We start from the raw sequence: 21,057 nt of genomic DNA on the forward strand, positions 1-21,057 counted from the left end.
TGCACTGGCCGGGAATCGAACCCGGGTCTCCCGCATGGGAGGCGAAAATTCTACCACTGAACCACCAATGCCTCTTTCTGCACAGGGCTCTGACGGCTCTCCAGAAAGAATCTCCAGAGCGACCGAGGGACCCACAGCGGCGAAACAAAGAGGTTCCAAAATAGGCCTACACCGTTGTCTTTGAAAGACAGAGCTCACAGACTGACAGGCACTCGGAGCAGAGCCTTGTGAAAAAGGCCTACAAGCAGGCAACAGCATGAAGTGGGAACATTCAAATGAAAATATCAAAATATCGGCTTCGTCAGCTCACACCACAACTCTGAAAAAGGCTCCTTCTAACCGTACAACAGATCCCTGCCGAAAAAACATCGGAATTTCATCCAGATCCCTTTTTTATGACCCTATACCTGCAACTGTCGACCTCAAACTCTTACCTTAGAGAGTCTGAGAAAATAATCCAACTTGCTAGGTTAGGCAAGTGAAATTCTCATCCAGGCAAGAAATAAGAAACAGAAGCAGAATTAGACTGGAATTAGAAGAAGGAAAGGGCCAGAATCAAAAGAGAGATAACGAAGAAACACACCATTTTTTTGTACAAGAATAGTGAGTCATTCTTGTAACCATTATAACAATAGTATGTGTCTGCTTTTTAAGGTGTTCAAAGCATTTGGAAGGATATGTGATATATCATAATTATTAAAAGATTAATTACTATTGTTTGCAACCAATGTTTGATTATATGGGAGAATCTAATCTCCCAAATGGGACTCCGTGTTGTGCTGAGTTTTAGCATTTGTGACTCTGAGATGCATGTGGGGCATAGGCTTTGGTGTTTTGGTTATATAAGGAGCAGACTAATTTTTAGCATAGTGTCGAGGTTAACATATTGGTCCTCTGATGAAATTGAAATACAGAGAGAATTCTTTCCAAATTTTCCATGGGGAAATTACACTGGAGAAAGGAATCTGGAGGGGCGCTCCGCCATATGTTGGGACTTAGGAATCATTATGACTTTCTGAAAGATAGGAGCTGCAGACGTGCAGTCATGCTCCTCTTGCTGAGAAGCCAAGCTAGGTGGAGGCTGAGTCATAAACTTGAACTCAACAAGGAAAACGACCATCCCCTTGACCTTGAAGAGCTTTGGCTCTATCTGCCCTCTGCCCAACACCCAAGACAAACGCCAGCTCTGGCCAACATGCTTTCATTTACCACCTACATCAACCAGATCTACATGTATTCCCACACCCCTTTCTAAACTACAAACCTGCACTTTAAACTCACAACTCCTAAATCACAAATCAATGCCCCCTATGCGTCTCAGAGTCACAAATGCTAAAGCTCAACACACCAGTGAGTTCCCTGTCAGCATCACACACCACCCTCTGCCTCGACAGGTTTGGGGGCCCCAAGCGATGGGGGGACAAAGAGAATGACTGCATCGTCAGTGAGGAAATGAAGCCCACGGTATTTTGATGTGAAAGCCACAGCTTGATGGCATTGCCTGACGTAAGCGTCCTCTGCAAACCTTTGCTGTGGGTGTTTTTTTGTTTGTTTGTTTTTCCAGTTTGTTCTGCATGTCTACCAAAGAATCCTGTTGTTTTCAGAACTCTTTTCAAAGTTCTTCCCGAGCCTCTTCCAGAGGAGTCCTAGTTGAGCAGTACAGGTGGAAACATTGGTGGTTCAATGGTAGAATTCTCACCTCCCATGTGGGAGAACCGGGTTTGATTCTAGGCCAATGCTTGCTTTTCTTTGGTTGCCTCTCCCCTTTTCCATGGGCAATATCCTTGGCACAGACAGGTCGTTCCTTGTCCTGAATTTTACCAAGACTGGCAAACTCAGGCGTAGCAAGGTCAGAGGCCTCACTCCTCAACTTCCTTCATCTCTGCACGAATTCCTCCCCACAAACGTCCCCCTCCCTGGGCCCCTGAGGCCTCTCCCGTCACAGCTACAGTCCTTCAGTGACCTTCCTTTCTTCATCCCCACTCCACGTGCGATGTAGCCCAAGGATAGGATAGGAGAAAGGATAACAGTAACAATGGTTTCAGTTTCAAGTATTCCAAACCGCAGAGATCCAGCAGACACACTTGGGGCTTCAAAAACATGCTCTCTTCACGGTATTGGAGGGCTGCAAAAAAAAAAAAAAAATCCTGTTGAGGGCAATTTGTGTCGTTCTTACTCTCCAATAGAGGGGGCGGCGGTAAAGGGAGGAAAATGGCAAATGTGCCAATTTAGTTAATTCCCTAGAAGACTTTAAGAAATTGCCCTCAACAGGATATGTTTTTGGTTTTGTTTCTTTGCTTGTTTGTATGTTTTGCAGCCCTCCGGCGGAGGTGAGAGGTCCCGTGGCACAAAGGAAGGTAGGCACTCAAGGAACCCCAGGATAGAAAACAAACAGGGGGGAAGAGGAAGGGGGGAGGAGGAGGGGAAGGCGAAGGAGGGGCGGGCGGAGCAGGGGGAGGAGGCGGGGGGGGCGGAGGAGGGAGAGGAGGGGGAAGAGGGGGAGGAGGGGAGGAGGAGGCCTCAGCCAGGTGAGTTTTGCGTAGCAGCTGGATAACCCTGGTCGAGAGAGGGCGCTCTTGCTTCATAAGCCTCTCTGCGACCACAGGCTTAGGCTCTGCTGCCTTCTTGGAAGACACCCTCCTTCCTTCTTTTGTCTCAGACAGGACGCTGAAGAGCGCGTCGTCCTAGATGATTTCTCCGCTCCCCAAAGCCCTAGGAGGGAAGGACAGACCGACGGAAGCGTTGCTCCGAAGTGGTCCATTGCGCAGCGTCCGGCCTTCTGTTGGATGATTTCCCGGGTGCCTCTTCAAGGTAAGAGTGGACCCCACAGGATATTCCTACTATTCCTTGAGGAGCAGTGGGAGAGACGCCAACTTGGCCGGCTCCCCGGGCCGCGCGAGACCCAGGCCCCTGAGCTAGGCCCCTCGATGGGCTGAGCCCAGAGAACCAGCAAGGGAACGGGTTGCCTCCTGCCGCCGCAGGTTCTCTCTCCTCCCGTTGCAGGAAAACACTGATCCAACTCCCGCCGTAAGCACCGGAGAGGCAGCTAGATCATTTCTGAGGGCGGGGGTGGGGCAGGGGGGGCGGGGGGCGCCGAGGGGCGGGTGGAGGGAGCGCTAACTCTCCGCAGGAACATAGCTGGGGTGGAAGAGGAGAAGGCGGAAGGCGAGGCCGGGTGGAAGGCCAGAAGGGCTGGCTAGCCCAGGCAAGGATACTGCGCGCCGGCTCCGGGAGCCTCCTTGCGAAGGCAGGCCTCGGGCCTCCTTGTTCCTGGAAGGGGTGCCTCCTTCCGATTTAGCCCCCAAGGGACTGTGGAGCGCGAGGCCTTCGGGCGACGTTCCCACGCTTTCGCAACACCGCGGCCGCGTGGCCTTTCTCCTGCAGATGCCTGCCGGCCAGCCTGCGGGAACTGCCCAGACTAGAGCGGTGCCCAGTGGGCGGGGGCCCGGCGCGCGCACACACACGCGCGTGGCCGGCAGCGGGCTAGAGGAGAAGGCACGTCCTGCACTTGTGAACAGACAGGAGGCGTGGCTCAAGAAGCAGGACCCATCCATACACTTTGCTCACAAAATAGGAAAGCCGGGAAGATGCGGGTGCAGACCCGATTTCCCAAGCTGTGGAGCGCTGGCTGGGGGTGCGCCTCTCGCCCTGCGCCCAGGGAGCGGAGCGCAGCGAGACACCACGGAAGAGACGTCGTCTGTCATGAACCGAGGGGTATCAGGGGAGAGCACGAACGCAACCTCTCATTAGCACAAATCCCTACATCAGCACGTCCCAAGTGCAGTAGACGAGCCTCGTCCTGGGAAAACTACGTTCGTGACCACAGTCTCTCCCGTGCCCGGTAACTTATGAGCATACACCCCGCAGGCACGGTCAACACCTTGCCCTCCCCTCGCTGTCTTCCAAACCGATCTCCGAAAAGCCACCGATCGCCCACTCCCGCCTGCCCAACACACAGGAGATCCCGCGGCCCGGCCTACTAGACTGACCGCCTTTCAGCAGTGGCGCCCCACCCACCGACCCGCAGCCACTGCGCTGTCTCATCACCTACACACGCCACCTGCTGCCTCTGAGGCTCCGTCCGCAACACCTGCCACGGCTCTCGCTCTCTCTCCTGTTGCCGCACAGTGGACGCAACATTTATCCCAACAGGTCTTCGGCGTGAGCGTCCAAGGGAAAAGGGAAAACGCACCCAGTGTCAGGGAGAGTGTGCAGGGTTTAAATGCAAGAGCCATTGTAGAAACTGTGGGACTTGATTGTGGTGGGTAGCATCGTTTTGACGTAGCGGTGTTGATTTTTACTCCTACCTTCTGCTTACGGCAGCAGTGTAACAATTTTCCATTCTGCGCATACTTCACCTGCTGCCTTTGTTGGGTCAGTTAACTGATGTTAACTCCCTTCACCGCTTAATCTGCAAGTGGAACAACCCTCGAGGATCCGACCCAGCGCTCACCTTCCTCTCAACCCTCGTGGATATCGCCTCCAGGCACCTCTGCCGAGCGCCTAATAAGCATTTCATCCAAGGCATCTATTGATACTAACACCAAGACTCGGCTTGGCCTCTCTCGGTTATTCAGAGCTCAACGTGACCTGCGCCGCGGGTGGCAACGGGCGTGGGTTTGAACCGCACAGGGAGTTGAACCTCTGCAGGGCTGTGTAAATCTGAGCAAGATGCTCGGAAGCCCTCGAAAGCCACTTGTGCGGTGGAGATGAGGGGATGTGGCGATGTGCGGGTGGGGTAGGGCTGCCCTGGAGATAAGCACGACCTAGGTGCCCTGACAATCGGCCACTCTGGTTTTCCTCGGTGCGGGGAGCACCCCAGCACACAATTCAGGGGATGGAAAGCTGCCCAAAAGGTTTCCCTGACCGGGAGTCGAACCCGGGCCGCGGCGGTGAAAGCACCGAATTCTAGCCACTGGACCACCAGGGAGCTGCTGGTAGTTGGCTTTTCTCCTTGCTTCTGACAACAGTGACCTTTTCTCTTTGCTCTGGAAGGCCTTGAGCCTTCCGGAGGGGTCATCCGTCGTTCCAGAAAGCCTTAGCTAAGGCCGTGCCCTCCGTGCTTCCTCTAAAAAAGGAGCCCGAACGCCCGCGGGGCCTGCCGGGTCCGCATGTCCCGAACGAGTTGCCTCATCACGGCCGCACCTAGCCTTGAGAACTACCCTTGTGACGCGTCTTTGTGAGGTGGCCGCGTGTGGAGAGAAGGTCACGGGAGCCCGGGGAGCGTGCGAGGGGCCCAGTGGCCTGGAGGAGGTGGGAGGGAATGTGCCCGGGGTGAGAAGAGGCCACGCACCCGAGAGCCGGCAACTCCATTGTCCAAAAAGACTCAGGTGGATGCAGCAACGGAGACGGCTTGGATGGAAAACCCTTGTAAGCCAGGCTCCAAGGTGCTAAATTGGATTCCGGATCTAAAGGCGAGCAATCCCCGGATGGGCTTTGTCGGTTAACCCATCCCGTCGTGTCCCCAGCTCTCCGGAAAGAAAAACTTCAGTCTCCTGAGCCTTCCCTGAGTTGCAAGAAGTCTGACCCAAGAATTAATGATTAAAGGAATGAGAACATGCAGAGACAAAGAACAGCAGTCGGGCAGGAGAACTGGTAAGAATTTTCACAATATATCAGTCATATAGCAGAGTCACAGGACCTGTAGTTCCTCTCTGAAGGACATAGATAACACTGTTTGATGCACATTCCCAAGTTGTTTTTACAGAACCCAGATTCCCCACCAGATGGAAACTGCTGACCACAAGCACATAGACCCCAGACCAGTTAGAGCCAGAAGATTGATGATGTTGATTCCTGAAACTTCACCTTGTTACCTCACCATCAACCAGCCAGAGAATTGTGTGGGAGCTGATCACACACCCTGAGAACCTCTCCCTCACACTGTCTTTAAATACACTGTCCTGAAAGCCATCCAGGATTTCGGGTTTTTTGAGCATTAGCTGCCCGTTCTCCTTGCTTGGGCACCCTGCAATGAACGCTGTACTTTCCTTACCACAACCTGGTGTCCGTTGATTGGCTTTGCTGTGCAATGGGCCAGAGGACCCGAATGCCGTTTGATAACAGATCTTCCCCCTTACAACCTGCTGCACCTGCAGTTTTCCCGCCTTAGTCCATGCCAACTCCATCCTTCTCTATACCCAGGTCAACGATCTTGGAGTTCTCTCTGATGCCACGGTTTTCCTCAGACCCCACATCCAAGTAGTCAGGAATTCGTGCTTTCTCCTCTCTCAAGTGTGTGGACATTGATCTACACCGGGGTTTCTCAACTTCCGCAGCGTTGATATTTTGGACGGGATCATTTTTGTGGGGGAGGGTTCCACCTGAGGACCGAAGCATGTTTTCGGACACCCCTGGCTTCTGCTGACTGGATGCCAGGGAGAAACTCTCCGTCCCCCTTCCCCCAGTCTTAACAATAAAAAATGTCTCCAGACAAGGCCTAGTGTCACAGAGGGGGCCGGGGATGAGGGTGGGAGCCCAAATCGCCCCCGTTTGAGAACCACAGATGTGCACAGTCGCTCCTGTTCCTGGCCTCTGAACTCATGCAGATGACTCTCCTGATGAGGGCACGAGGTGGATTTCAACTTGGCCCCCTGCTCATCTAGACGTTAGGATTTAAGACTTTCATGTTTGTCGAGATCGTGGGGTTTTCTGCCATGAAGCCTTTTCTTTGGCTCCATCCTCGAAATCAGCTTCTTTTGAGCCTGCCCAGGAGAAGCAGCCAGGAAGAAGTCTGAGTCTGCTCAGTGAGGTTCCTTTTGCCCCTTCTGGAACTTCTTGCCTCTTTGGGTTCAGCCGGCAGAGAAGCTTTAGGGGCCGCTTTATTCCAGCTGCCCCGCGCATCCCCGAGGAGGAGGTGCACGGGGGAAGAATAGGGTTTGACTGTGACGCATGCCGCCTGGGGCCCCCACCTCCACCACCGCTAGTGCAACCTCCTGGGCTCCCCGCGGTCCTACCAGCCGGGGGTTCTGTATTGGGCCCGCCTGAGCTCCGGAGACGCCCAAGCCAGCAGGGACACCTAGGGGGAACCAGAGGGCCACTTCAGTCCTGTCCACAAGGGACGCTCAAAAGGGTCCTGACTGAGAGAGAAAGGCAGTGAATCCTCTCTCATTGGGCAGACAGAAGAGACATGAAAGGGAAAGTGAAGAAAAATCTTATGAGGTTTCAGGGTCTGGAGTTACCATGAAGTTGACCGCCTCTGGAACCGCGTCCTCCCCGTGGCTGGCGAAGGCGAGTGGAGTCCCCTTGTCCAGTCCAGTCCAAGTAGACACAGCAGACAACGATGGCCCGGGTACCAGTGAGTAGGCAGTCCCCAATCTTCCCACTTGGGAGTACTTGAACTTCCCTAGCCACGAATTCCGTGCATTTCCAGGATGCAACTAACTGAGTTCTTTTTCTCAACTGCTTGAGAAAAGGAGGAAAGGATTTGGGGAAAGGATCGATCGATCGAGTGTGGAGCATATATGAAAACCACTGCAGTAAGGAAAGCAACCATTGTTGAGACTGTCTCATTTCTCTCTCACCCACCCGTTGAAAGTTAATTGCACTTTCCCTGGTAGAGTCCCCAGATTGGACCCATTTTACTTTTAATGCACAGTTGGTGGCACCTAAGAGGAGTCTAGGAGGTTCACAGATCAATATTTGAAGTATGGTAGTCACTTATGTTTAAGCATGCATTCCAAAAAGCCATGAACGTATCAAGCTCACTTGTGCCTTATCTACAAAGATGGGAAAGGAGAAGTACATATGAACGAATGGAAAACATCATAAAATAGCCTTAAGTGTCTGCTCTTTCCAACGAAGTCCTTCCCTGGATATGCTCATCAATGTCTTCTCTTTCTCCAAAACCTGACATCCAGGGCCAGACCCTACGATTGCTTTTCAGGCTCCAGCCTATTATTCCCCTCTCTGTATCTCCACTTCTTCCTCATTTTCTTTTATTCGCACAAAACAAAACATGATAGAGCTCTCCCTCAGCCTCCAGTTTTCAACATCGCACCCAGCGAACAAATTCACAAATTAGGTACACTCCATGGGACTCTCTCTGCCTAGAAAGAAGAGGAAATGTTAAGCAGCACAAAGCTTTGTACTTTCCATGGTTAGGAATTACTAAAGGAAACTTTCTCTAAGACCAAAGGCCTGAAAAGTGAGCTAACTTCCCGACGCCCCCTCACCCTCCCCGCCCCCGCCCCCGCCCCTGCCCCTGCATCCTATAATCCCGACTGTTTTGAGTCTTGTAGATTTTTCTCGCACGGTTCAGCCGCCCTGCAGGCAACTGGGTGTTTGTTCTCCCCAGAGGGTACAATAGAGGCTCTTTGGCCACAAGGGGGCAGCCAGTACATGGCAGGGAGGGCCTGTGTCCCACAAGGAAATGAGAAGGATGATGTGATGGCATGCATATCTTGACCTGGGGGATGGTTACCTGAGTTATTACATGTTGCAAAATGTATCGCTCTGTGTGGAAAAGAATGGAATGGGGAAACTTGCACTACCTGACCTTAAGAGTTACTATCACCGCCCCCACCCCCAACACAGACCAGCAGTGTGCAGGTGGCATCAGGGTACACAGCTAGAAAATGGACTGAGTTGAGAGACTTGAAACCGACCCATATCTCAATTAGTGAATGAGTTTTCAAGAAAAGCAGTTCAATGGGGAAAGGAAATAGGTTCCATATTGGGAGGAGGGGGGACAGCTGTATTTCTATCTCACACTACACACAAAAGTCAACCTTAAGTGCATCATAGACCAAGACATAAAAGTTAAAGGTATAAGGCTTTTTAAGGATACTTCGTGATTTGGTGGTAGGCAAAGAGTTACTAACCAGGACCCAAAGAATGTATAAAACAAAGACAAATGATAAATTAGATTTCAACAACGTTAGCCGTATCTTCTCATCCAAGGAGGCCACTAAAATGGAAAAGCAAGCTAGAGACAGGGAGAAAATATTCACAGCACATAGCTGACAACACTCACCGCCTGTCATTTTAATGTATAATGAGCTCCTCCAACCCAGTAACAAGTTTTTCAAAGATCAAAAAACCCACTTTTTTTCAGATGGCTTTAAAAATGTGAACAGATACTTCAGAAAAGAAGATATGCACATGGCCAAAAAAGCACACAAGGAGTGTTCAATATTTTTAGCAGTCAGAGAAACGGACATTAAACCACATTGAGATACCACTACTCTTAGTAGCGTGGCTAAAATTATAAGGAGAGGAAACACCAACAATCTTGGCAAAGATGTGGAATCACCACAAGTGTCATATTGTTGGTGGTAACATAAAATGGTACAACCGCTTTGGAAAAGGCTTTGGTGGTTTTTATGAAGTGGAGCATATACTACTCTTTGGTACCAGCAATTCTTCACCAAGAGAAATGAAAACCTATGTCCAAAAAGTCTCTTGTGGAAAGACTGTTCAAAGCATCTTTATTCACAATAGCCAATACTGGATACAGCTCAAATGCTCATTATCCAGTGAATGGTAAACAGACTGTGCTATGTTACTGCCATGGAATACAACTCAGCAATGAAAGAGGAATGGTATCTGCTTTACTCAACAATGGATAAAGGCAGAGACGTTGTGCAAAGAGGAAGAGGTTTTCAGGCAAGAGCGTGTGCACTACGATCCCATTTCCATGACATTCTAGAAGAGGCAAAGGTAAAGTGAAAGGAGTCTGGACAGTGATTGTTAAGAAATAAAACAGAGGACAATGGCAATGATTTTAATGATTCTGCGTGACTGCCTGAGTAGTCACTAAGTCCAGGCGCATGGGACAACAACAGTATGATGTGCAGTTCCCTTGCTGGTCCAATCTGGTAGATGAAAATGTCGAGGCACCGTCAAAGTTCACAAATAGCAGAAGTTAAACCACTGGTGATCACCGAAACAGTAATTAGTGAAGGTTTACCGTTCAGGAACTGGGAGCACTCCAACAGAATATGGAAGGAGGCTCAGAGGTGGTACACTGTTAGAAAGCAACTTATATTGTGAGGAGGCGGTGTCTGTTTTGTCCTTCGCAGTGATCGGTTATAACGTTAGAGTTTTCCTCGTGATAGGGAATTGGTTAAAAGTGGTTACCTCCCATCAATTTTGGCAAACAGTTTTAGGCTTTGTTTATGATTCTGAGAGGCATAAACAAGAAGTGGCCCAAGGTAAGTTTCACTTGTTTTGCAAAATAAGCTAAATGAGCTCTTCCTTGTATGACTAAACGGGTTTGTCTGCTCAGGGAATTTTCAAGTGTGATCTCCACTTGTGTTTGATTTTTAACAGTTCCCCGCTTTTGGTCATGCTCTCAGTCTAACGGTACTCTCGGGTACCAGCATTGATGTAGTCAGGCAGAAGAATCACACATATTCGCTGTCTCCACTAGCTGGGTCGTCAGGGCGGAGGGTGCCGTAGTCACCGTTATCATCATTTCTGCGGTGACTGTTAAGGTCTTCCAGTTGTCCACTCCTGATGGATACCATTTGTCTTGTGAGTGGCTGCCGACAGGCATTTAAAATCCTTGAGAGTATGGAAAGGCACTAGAGAGGTTACTTCGGTGACTCTAAAGGGAACAATAGCCAAGGATTGAAAAAGTCCTCGGAGCAGAGATTCCCAGGAGCCAAGATTAAACCAGCAAAACAGGTCTAGAGAGGGGGAGTCACCTATCTGATAAAATTTTTTATCTGGTCTTTAAGATCCTGCAGATTTTGAGTCACACAGAAACAACATTTTTCACCAGTTACAGCACAGGAGGCTCCTTGCCGGGCTTCCCTGTTTTGGAGCAGGACCGAAGAGAAACCGCTGCCCTGGGTTTCCTTCTGCTCAGACACGAGGTGAGTGCCCTGTGTGAGGTTTCCTTCCCTTCTCCTGACCTCCCGCCGCCAGGTGGCCTGGGGAAAGCAGTGCTCACGGGTCCCCAGGCCGGTGCAAGTTTCAAGACAAAGTAAAAGGGGAACCGCCGTGCCACGTGAGACAGAGGAGGGTGCCGTGACTCGGATTCGAACCGAGGTTGCTGCGGCCACAACGCAGAGTACTAACCACTATACGATCACGGCGCACCACAAACCCCGCAGCGGGAGGAGTTCTTGCTCTTACGATGTTGACGTAAAATCATTCCAATTACTGCGCTGTGCCTGGACAACTGTAGGTATTCATATTTTTCTCTCATCCCCTCCCTCCGTTTTCCACTGCCTTCCTCTCAATTCTGGTACATGATGATCAAACCAAACCAAACCAAAACCCAATTCTCATCTCCCTTAATCCAGCACGTGCCTCTCCACAGGCCTCTTGGGAAGTCAAGTTGTCCTCGTGCCCACCTCGCCGGCTTCTTACCCGCCTCTTCGCGTTTGCCCTTTGGACCAACCCTCCCCAGCTCCTCCTGGTTCCGGCTCGCGCCCCACCGACCGAGGCCGAGCAGAGGGCGGGCAGCGCCCGCGGAGCGAACGGGGAGCCGTCACGGAGCCAAACCCGGCGTTCAGCTTCCCTCGGGGGCCCCCTCGTCTCAGGCACGGGGCGTCTCCGGGGCGCTGGCATCTGCGGCGGGGACGCTCGGCTGCCCTTCTGCCTTCGGAATCGCCCGACGCACAGCTTTTCCACGGAACGAACGCGCTGCGTCGACTCCACGTCTGCGGTTGTCCGAGGCTTTGGAGCCGTCGCCGCTGTCCTGCGAAAGGCGAGTGACTCCGCCTGGCGCGGAAGCGGTGTTTGATCGCCACGGGGATGAGAGGGCAGTGGCGCTCGTGTGTCTCTGTGGCGCAATCGGTTAGCGCGTTCGGCTGTTAACCGAAAGGTTGGTGGTTCGAGCCCACCCAGGGACGCCTTTCTTCCGCCTCTTTTACAAAATAAAGGCTTCGTGGTTCTTTCTGCTCTGCACACCCTCTCCCGTAAAGGCCGAAAAAGTCTCCTCCAGTACTACCCTCCTGTCCCCCGTGTCGTGTTCACCACACGAGGACATAAGGTGCGATCGGAAGAGGTCGCCTGGAAATCATCGAAAGAGTACGGCTGGCATCCTTACTTTCTGAATTCCTTTTCACGATGGACTTTCTTCCATCCGTTGTTTGCACGTAGTAGTATTTATTTAACCCTTTCCATATACTTTTGAAATTAAGTTGGTTCTACGATTTCACGGTTACAAATAATGCTGCAGTCATCCTTGTACAGGTATCTTTAGCCACTTGTACAAGTTCTTCTTAGAGGGAAGAGTCCTGGAGAAGCAGTTGCTCGATCACATAGTGCTTACATGGTTCGTATATGATTCCAGTTTCGCTCCTTTGCTGGCTTATGAGGTATCACTCTTTCTTATTTTAGCGACTGCTTGAGGCTTTATAACAGACTTCTGTAACTTACCACAGTCTGCCTTCAAGCGATGCCACACCTCTTCGCATTCCTTCCCTGCCGGCCGTTATGCTATTGTCATCATGCATCTTACTTTGCATGTGTCCTAAACCCCACAATCCACCGTTATTACTTTAGAAAAATCGGTCCCATGTTTCTAAAGAGACTTAAATAATAAGAAAAATCTTAGGTATTTTCCCCGGCAGATAGCTTTTCTGTTGTCCTTCGCCCCTTTGCGTAGCTGCAGAATTCCATCTGATGTCAGTGGACTCCTTTAACATTCCTTATAGTGTGGGTCAGCGGGTGATGAATTCTTCCAGCATTTGTATGTCTGTAGATGTCATTATTCACTTTCATTTTTGAAAGACACTTCTTGGGGAGGAGGCATAGAATTCCACGTTCTTTAAAGATGTTGCTCCACTGTCTTCTCACTGCTTCTGATGAGAAATCCGACATAATCTTTATTTTTGTTTTGTGTATGTACTGTGTCTTTTCCCTCACTGCTTTGGAGATATTGTTCTATTTCAATGGAGTAATGCGCAGTTTAATTATGATGTGGCTAAGTGTGCTTTGCTTTGTGTTTCTTGTACTCATACTGTTCATTTGGCTCTTTGGAAATTTTTCTGTCAGTGTTTCTGCAAGAATTGTTCCTTCTCTTCTGGTCTTTTCAGGGACTCCAAATTACTCATATATTGGGCCTTTTAAACATACCTTACCACTCAATGATGCTATGTTCATTAAAATACTTTTTTGCTGTAGTTTCATTTTGGATACTGTCAGTCGTTCATGGCTTTACGTTCCCTGATCCTTTTTTTTTTCTTTTTTTTTTTTAATTCCCCCTGCAATGTCTAACCTACTATTAACTCCATCTGGTGAATTACATAATATGAGATGTTATCATTTATTTCCATGTCTAAAGTTTGATTCTGGCCATTTGTATGTGTTCTACATTTCTACTTAACTCTTGGGACATATGCAACACAGTCATAATAACTGTCTTAAAGTCCTCTCTGCTAATTTTAACATCATGTCAGTTGTGGTTCAGTTTTGATTGATTAGTCTCCTCCTTACACCTCATGTTTTCCTGCCTCCTTGTATGCCTGGCGTTCTTTGATTGGATGCCAGACATTGTCAAAGTTTCCCTTCTTGGGCACTGGCTATTTTGGTATTCCTCTAAATCTTCTTGAGTTTTCTTCTGGGGTACAGTTAAGCAACTTGTAAACAGTTGGATCCCTTTGGATCTTGCTTTCATGGTTTTTGGGGTCCGTTTTACACTTCTTCAGGTGACATGATGGCTGCGTTCACCACCATCCCCTAACGATTCCCACAACTCCTCCTAACCTGTGAAACTTTGACCACTCTGCAGTCTATAAAAATATGCGGCAGCATTATACCAAGTTGGACAGTGTTTTGTTTTTCCTGTCTTAATTAGATATTCTCCAGGCAAAGATTATACATTAATTAACTCAATTTAATATCAGCCAGAGAACTTAACGAGAACAATAGATCTTAAAATGGCAACTCGAACCGAATCCTAATAGAGAAATGCATGTTAGAATCATATATTGGGTGACGCCTAAAACAGTTTACCCCCAAATTGTAACTGACATAATTAAGTCGCTATGATTTTACAGAATTCTGAGACGTAATCTTTATTTAAAAGATATTCTAGGGCACATGTATTTTACTGGAACACATAATTTTAAATTTTATGAACTTCAATAGCTATTGGAATTAAAGTTTGCTTATTGGCTCAGTAAAACCAGAAGAGGAAATTTAGGCCGTTCAGTGTCATGAGCATTTTGAAGAGAAAATAAATCCAAGACGTGTACACGCTAGAATACTGTGCCAGCAATACTTTCCACATCATTAGAAAATCCGGAAGACAACATAAAGTAGTGTTTAGACAGAAGTTCTTAAACTCCTGTGATGCATACAAAATTGTCTGGTTATCAGGAGAGTCGGCTTTCAGGCAGCAACTGAACTCGGACCATGTATCTTGTGGATGGAAAATGCAGCTGCGCAGGTCCCTACACCTCACTCCCCTCGCCCCCTTTTCATGTTTTAAATGGGAAGGTAAATTTTAGGAAAAAAGGCCAACGCACTCCAGTTTGTTTCCGCCCGGTTTCGAACCGAGGACCTTTCGCGTGTTAGGCGAACGTGATAACCACTACACTACGGAAACAGTGCTGAAGGTTATCAGCTATATCCATGAAAACCAGAGGTCCTGCCACCAGTATCGTGGTCACCAACGTTTTAAAGTGAACAATAAACCGGGAAGCACCAGCGACACCTCAAGCGAGAAGATTGTGACTCCTGAGAGGCTCTCGCTTAACTTCGGGATCCTGCATCCAACGCAGTTTCTCCAGTTCCACAACTAAGCACCCGAGGGCAGGAGTCGCCGCTGCTGACTCCCCAGCTCCTGGAATTTCCACTGGTTCTTTAAAATAGATTCTCTACCGTTGGTGAAAAAGACTGATCCTGTCATCTATTTTCTGAACAGTTAAAACGTATCACTTTAAGTTCCTACCTGATAACTTCAATATCTCAATCATCTGTTGAGTCAACTTCCACGTTTCCTTGCTTCTGTTCCTTTATAGTCCTAGAATATTGTGACTGAAGGATGAACCTGTTGTGTGAAAAATCATATATAGAGTCATGATGTTATCTTTGTGTGAAGATTGTGCACCCTCTCCCCCAGCAGGCAGCAGAGGGGAAGATCGCCTCAATCCAGTCCTTGACTGAGCAGATTTGCAGGGAAGTCTCAGTCCATAGCTAGTTTGCTCACAGTGCCGTGCTCTAGACGGCTAGGGCTCCCACCTGAGACCTTGAGGTGTTTCCTTGGGTCCTGCCCCTTGCGGAATTCTGAACTTGCATTTTTATCTCCTTCGTACCATGATGCTGGTGGAAATTCCACTCTCTTTCAGCCACACTCTGCTTGCCCTCATAGCGTCATACACGCACATGGCTTAATTTGCAAATGTCTTAAGGGGAAATCCTGAAGCAAGCATCCAGCACACTCTTCAAGCCACTCCAGGATATTGGCTCCTTAAGTCGGAATACGTGGACAGCTCCACATTTCTTTCTTTCTTCTCCTTCTTTTTCTTCTTCTCATCTCCCTTCTCTTCTTCCTACCCTGTCTTCTCCTCCCTTTCCCCCTCCCCTCCCCTCCTTCTCCCCTCCTCCACCCCTCCCCTCTTCCTCACCCTCCTCCTCCTCATTTTTTTGCTCACCAGATTTCTGACACTACTTAGAGCATTGCTGTTTTCCCTGACCCTCAGCAGCTGCCCTGTCCCCAGCTTCCCAGTCGCTTGTGCCTTGCCAAGAACTGGCAAATGCCCTAAGGGGAAAAGGTAGAGAATCAGTTTCGTTCCAATGAGCTTCTCTCTCTCTCTCTCTCTCTCCTTCTCTCTCTCTCTGGAGCTGATCCTGTGGGTCCTCGCTGCATAGGTATTTCTCCAATGACCTCAAACAGAATTTCTTTAAGCCAGACTTTATTTGGTTATTTTCAGGGTGAATGCTGCTTTGCTACAAACACTGCACCATAACCGAGAGAGGAAATCTTCTACAACTTCCAGATAAAGTATATTTCCCTCCTTTGATTTCTTACAAACAAAACAAACAAACAAACAAAAGCAACCAAAAAGACTGGGTCACTGGTACATACTTGGACTTTTCTTATAATACTTAACTGACTGTATATTGAAAGTTCTTGCTGGAAGCATGTGCAAAATATTGTCTACCGTGAGCTAAACAGTCATCATGCCTGTCCAAGGTCCAAGAAACTGATGAAGTTGGATCCAGTCCCCCATTGCAGTTAGATCACCACTTAGATCAACATCAAAACCAACCACTTTTCCAGTTGGTGATCACTAATATGGGGCAGAAGAGATCAGTTAAACCATTAAACACTCATTTATCTGGGGAATGTTGAAAGTCAGCAGTGGTACAGTTAGAAGTGGAAATAATACCAGATTTCTCGGAGCTTCACTGTGTGACCAGCACTGTTCCTCGGGGCTTTACTGTGCAAGAACTTATTAAGTCCACATAACAACCCTAAAAGATAGTGTAGGATATTACCACCTCCTTGTGGCAGACGAGAACACTGAAAAGCTGAGCTACCCTTTTAAGGGTCCCACCCCCGTGACAGTGAGAGCCAGCACTCAGACCCAGGCAGTCTGCCTCCAGCGCCCTTTCCCTTGGCCACCATGCTCAGGGGTAACTGAGAAAACTTCACTAAGATTTGCATCCTCTCCTTCTTGTTCAACCTCCAAGATTTCAAAGAGAAAAAGAAGATTGAAAGGAAGGCCTACAAAACACTCAGAACCAATTAATACAATGAAGAAGAGAGAGACTAAACAGAACCATTTAGTCTTCCTAAGAAACAGACTCTATGGCTCTGGGGAGGATGCAATCACATCTCCAACCAGATGTCTTTATGGGCCTTGATTTTCCTGATCTGAACTAGGGAGTTCCCAGAAAAAGGTGATAGTGCCTTCTGTGTTCAAGTTGTAGAGGGAACAGCTAAGCATTCCTGCCTTCTTGACTTCAGGCGAGAGGAAGCGCTCCTCGAGGGAAAAGAGGTAGGGAGGACATCCCATAGAAATCAGACAAAAGCATGCTTTTCTAAGTTCATTAATGAACAGATCACTTTCATATTTAGCTATATCCATGTATCTTTATCATTGATTACCTGATATTTTTCATGCTTTGATTCACCTTTTTACTTGGAAAATTTATTTTTAAAATTAATTACTTCTCACTACCACAACTGAAATACCACTATGAATTGCCACAAGCAGGATGTAATTCTAAAATTAAATACAAAGAAAACAGGTGTTATCATGGTTAATAGCAGAGGTAATAAGCAGAGCTCGTGAGTTAGCACAAACATTCCCTGGAGGTCTGGGCAGGGGCAGCCTTTAGAGCAATCTAGAGCAGCACTGGGGCTGGAGAGACCAATGTGAGAAAACCCTGGTTGTGCCTGGTTTACCACTGCCCTATAGTAGCCCTTAGGGTATGGAATGCTTCTTCTTTTCCAGCCGAGGGAACCACTAAAGTCGTCCTCTCAATCAAAGTTCAGAGACCACATAGAGATCAGTACAGACCCAGGAGCTACTGGTACGAGGGATGAACAAAATGGACTAGAATGAATCGAATGTTGAGTGAGAAGTCAGGACCTTGAAATTTAAAAATCTTATGTGTACTGACTCGCTAGATGAATGACCTAGATCTGCATTATCTAATACAGTTGCCACTAGACACACGTGGCAACTGAGTGCTTGAAATGCCGCTAGTGTGGAGATGTTGAATATTTCTTTTCTTACCTCATAATATGTAATTAATTTAAATTTAAATACTCTCATGTGGCTATTGGCTACACTATAGGACAGCACAGGTTAGAGAATAACCATTATACCATAAAATCATCTGCTTTATTTCCCTGTAGCGATAAACAGATTTCATAAGATCTCACATCTAATAACAATTCTGAATGCCTTTCTCCATCTGCCTAGATAGAGTTGAATGTCAATTCAGCCGCGGGTACTCCGGGGTGGGGCTGGCTGTGCAGCTGCCTTTGCTTCCTCATCAGATCCCAACACCTTCACCAAGAGAATAAGAGCCTCAGCCAGTCCTGCTCTCTCACAGAGGGGTCTCAGCTGCTTGGCTAGTCCCACAGCTCTACCCAGGTGGTAGAGCTTCCCTCCTTTCCTTCCACGTTTGATTATTATCGCTGCAGTACTGTGCAGGCGCCTATGTTGTATACTGCAGGGATTTCCTTGTTTTGGAAGGCTGCTGGGACGAGAGTAAGGCAGTCATGTCAGCAATTGCGGGACAGTGGTCGAATTTTTGTCCCATCCCCAGGACACTGCTTTTGATTCTCCAAAATGGAGATTTACTGAATTTTGCAAAGCTAATTTCTCTATTGCACAGGCAAGACTGAAGAAGTAGTATTATTCCTGAGTAGTAGTCCATTGCAGAGATATTTTCCAATTTCTTTATCATTCTGCTGATATTGGGCATTTGGGTTGTTTCCCGTTTGGGCTGTTATGAATAAGCTTCTATGAACATTCTTCTTATACGTGTCTTTGTGGGCACATTACTCCCCCAGCCACCCCCCCCCCCGCCCCACTTCCATTTCTCTTGGTTGAATACTTAAGAGGCATGGTGGAGATTTAATTTTATAAGAAACTGCCTAAATGTTTCCCAAAGTGGTTGTACCACTTTATAGTTACACCAGCAATGTATGAGAGCTCTGATTGTTGACACATATTCTCTCCTTGACCAAACGCTACGTCAGGCTCCTCTGAACTCTCTTCTCAACTAGGTCTTGATTCTCAGACTTCAGAGTTTGTGTTTGCGTTGTCCAATTTTAGCAAGAATCCTGCTAAGTCATTTTAAACAGAACCCCCCCCCAAGATAGTCTCCTCCTCCTCCTCCACCACCATACCCCAGCTGATGCTTGATCACTTTGGCCAGCATTCAGTAAGAATCCCTTAGCTTGGTTTAGCCATAATCTCCCCTTACTCCTGATGTTTCCTCTTAGTAATGTTCCATTCACTAACCCTCACCGTGCTTCTTGGCTATAAATTCCCACTTTGCTTTGTTGTATTCAGCGTTGAGCCTGATCTCTCTCTCTGTCTTTCCACAAAACCGCATTGAGGTAGTCCCCCTGCGACATATAACGCATATTTCAGTGAGTTCCACAAACAATGCGTTGAAAGGAAAATGGGACCGATCTGGGGGTCACACCTACCCGGCTGAGGTGCCCCTGAGTGTGTGACATTCTCAACAGTATGTGGTCGTTTTGTCTAGTTTCCCCCAAACCTAAAAATCCTCACTTTAAAACCTCTCGGCAGTCGTTTGCTTTGCTAAAACTTTTAAAGTGGTCTTAAGCTAAGTAAGTGCATTAAAAAGAAACCTATCTGTTGCATCCTTGGAATCCATCAAAAGACAAGGGAAAGAGGTTCAACTGCTCCCAGTTCAAGTGCTGCCCGTCTGGGGAGGCGGAGGGGCTGCTTACTCGCTGGCCGCCTGGCCAAGGTTGTCGGCTTTGGCGCCACCTGCTCACGGGAACTCGACTCACCTTCACCAGCGCCGGGAGGACCGGGTCCCTGCGGACGCCGACTTCATCTTCAGGGTGCGTTTAGATGAGGAATTCGCATAGGATTTCTTCTTTTCCCTTAATCTGTTTTCACCTCTCCCTCTGTCTCTTCAAGACCGTTTTTGGATCCTGACTGGACAGGACTTAAAGGAGAGGCTGCCCTTCTCCTACAGGTCTCTTCCTGCCCGGACGTTACTGCCCGCGAGGGAGAACGAGAGGAGCCGGGAGGGCAGCGGGTGCCCGAGAACCACAAGGTCGTCGCGTGCGCCCGCGCGCACCGCGCCCCTGCGTCTCCCGGGCCGCGGGCCAATGAACCCACGCCGCCCGAAGCTTCTCCGCGGACGCCACGCGAGGTGTGGGGCTCCCGACCCGGCGAGAGGGGCCCCGCTGAGGCGGCCCGGCCCTGCCCCCGGCCCTCGAGGACAGGCCCGGAAGAGGCCGACTTGGACCGGCGGAGCCGAGAAAAGTCTCAAGCGCGGCCCGGCCCCACGCTCCGGAGGTTAAAGGCCTCAAACCCCGAAGCCTTGGCGGACCGAGCGTCGCGAGTTGAATCAATCTCCACGCCTTTATCAGGAGAGTCGAGGGCCAAAATCAGACCAAGAAAAACATGTGTGGATCAAAGTGCGCAATTAATCAAAGAAAAAATACGATTTTGTGACAAATTGGAAGTGTGGTGTGAGAGCAAGACCGGCATAAAAGAGAAGTGTGTTTGGTCTGAGCATACGGATCATCAACTAAGGCGGGAAAGCTGCAATTGCCGCAGGTTTTAGGGGAAAGACCAGGAATTTCGTTCAGAGCCCTGGGGCCTTCCTTGAAAGCCTTTTCCACCCAGGCCGTCCCGTTCCCGCATCCATCGTCCTTTATGATATTGGAGATCCTGGGTCTCTCTCTGGGAGCCTCCCGTCTCCCGCCTCCTTTTTCGGAAGACAAAATTCCAAAGGTTTGCACCACTCGAATGTTTGCTTTTCACCTATCAGTCAAAGTCCTGAAGGCATCTGGACCACACTCATCAGAGGAGTAACTGACCAACAGCAGTCCTCTGATGTACCTGAACTTCTGACTAATGAATTCATTCAACTCAATTCTCTGGCAGCTGGGATGGAGGCCCCTAAAGATCCCTCTAGGGAAACTCGCTAGAGGAACGTTATGGAACTTAAGCTTGGGGAATTCTTAGTAGTCAAGTGTCAGAGGTGTCATTGGCGCACCCTGACCTTTGTACAGGCACAGTTTTGGATTCCAGACCCCAGGTGGGAATTTGTAGCCTTGAGGAGGAACTGGATACTAGTTGCAGTTCTGGCCCAGTTGGTTCTTTCCACACCCCGCTCCCAAACCACGAGGGCTCTCAGTGTAGTTGGGAGCTGTGCTGTCCCCAAGTCCAGATATGGTGGTCGCAGAACGTGAACTATTGGGAGTGTTATGAGCTTGCACCCAACCTTGAATTTAGAACATCGCTAGTTCAATGGCAGTATCTGCGGTTTCATGTGCAGTACCCAGTTTTGACTCCCGGCCAAGGTATGTGTTTGCCATTCACTCTGCCACAGTTTATTTTCTGCCTCTGCAGAGCATGTGTGGGAATCTTTACTGTGCATGCAAGATTAGAAGAGTCACCCTTTTTACTACCTCTGCTGGAC

General features: G+C 48.7%; 4 non-coding genes across 4 annotated transcripts; 1 reads left to right on the top strand and 3 right to left on the bottom strand.

The window, feature by feature from the left end:
• On the bottom strand, positions 1 to 71 carry TRNAG-CCC (transfer RNA glycine (anticodon CCC)). The gene has a single exon. It is a non-coding gene; the product is annotated as a tRNA-Gly (tRNA).
• Positions 72 to 10,970: 10,899 nt separating this feature from the next.
• Positions 10,971 to 11,042, bottom strand: TRNAH-GUG (transfer RNA histidin (anticodon GUG)). The gene has a single exon. It is a non-coding gene; the product is annotated as a tRNA-His (tRNA).
• Positions 11,043 to 11,730: 688 nt separating this feature from the next.
• Positions 11,731 to 11,804, top strand: TRNAN-GUU (transfer RNA asparagine (anticodon GUU)). The gene has a single exon. It is a non-coding gene; the product is annotated as a tRNA-Asn (tRNA).
• A 2,629-nt stretch (positions 11,805 to 14,433) lies between these two features.
• Positions 14,434 to 14,506, bottom strand: TRNAV-AAC (transfer RNA valine (anticodon AAC)). Its single transcript has one exon. It is a non-coding gene; the product is annotated as a tRNA-Val (tRNA).
• Between the last annotated feature and the right edge of the window lie 6,551 nt (positions 14,507 to 21,057).

The sequence above is a fragment of the Balaenoptera acutorostrata genome, chromosome 1 (assembly GCF_949987535.1).
Source record: "Balaenoptera acutorostrata chromosome 1, mBalAcu1.1, whole genome shotgun sequence".
NCBI lineage: Eukaryota > Metazoa > Chordata > Mammalia > Artiodactyla > Balaenopteridae > Balaenoptera > Balaenoptera acutorostrata.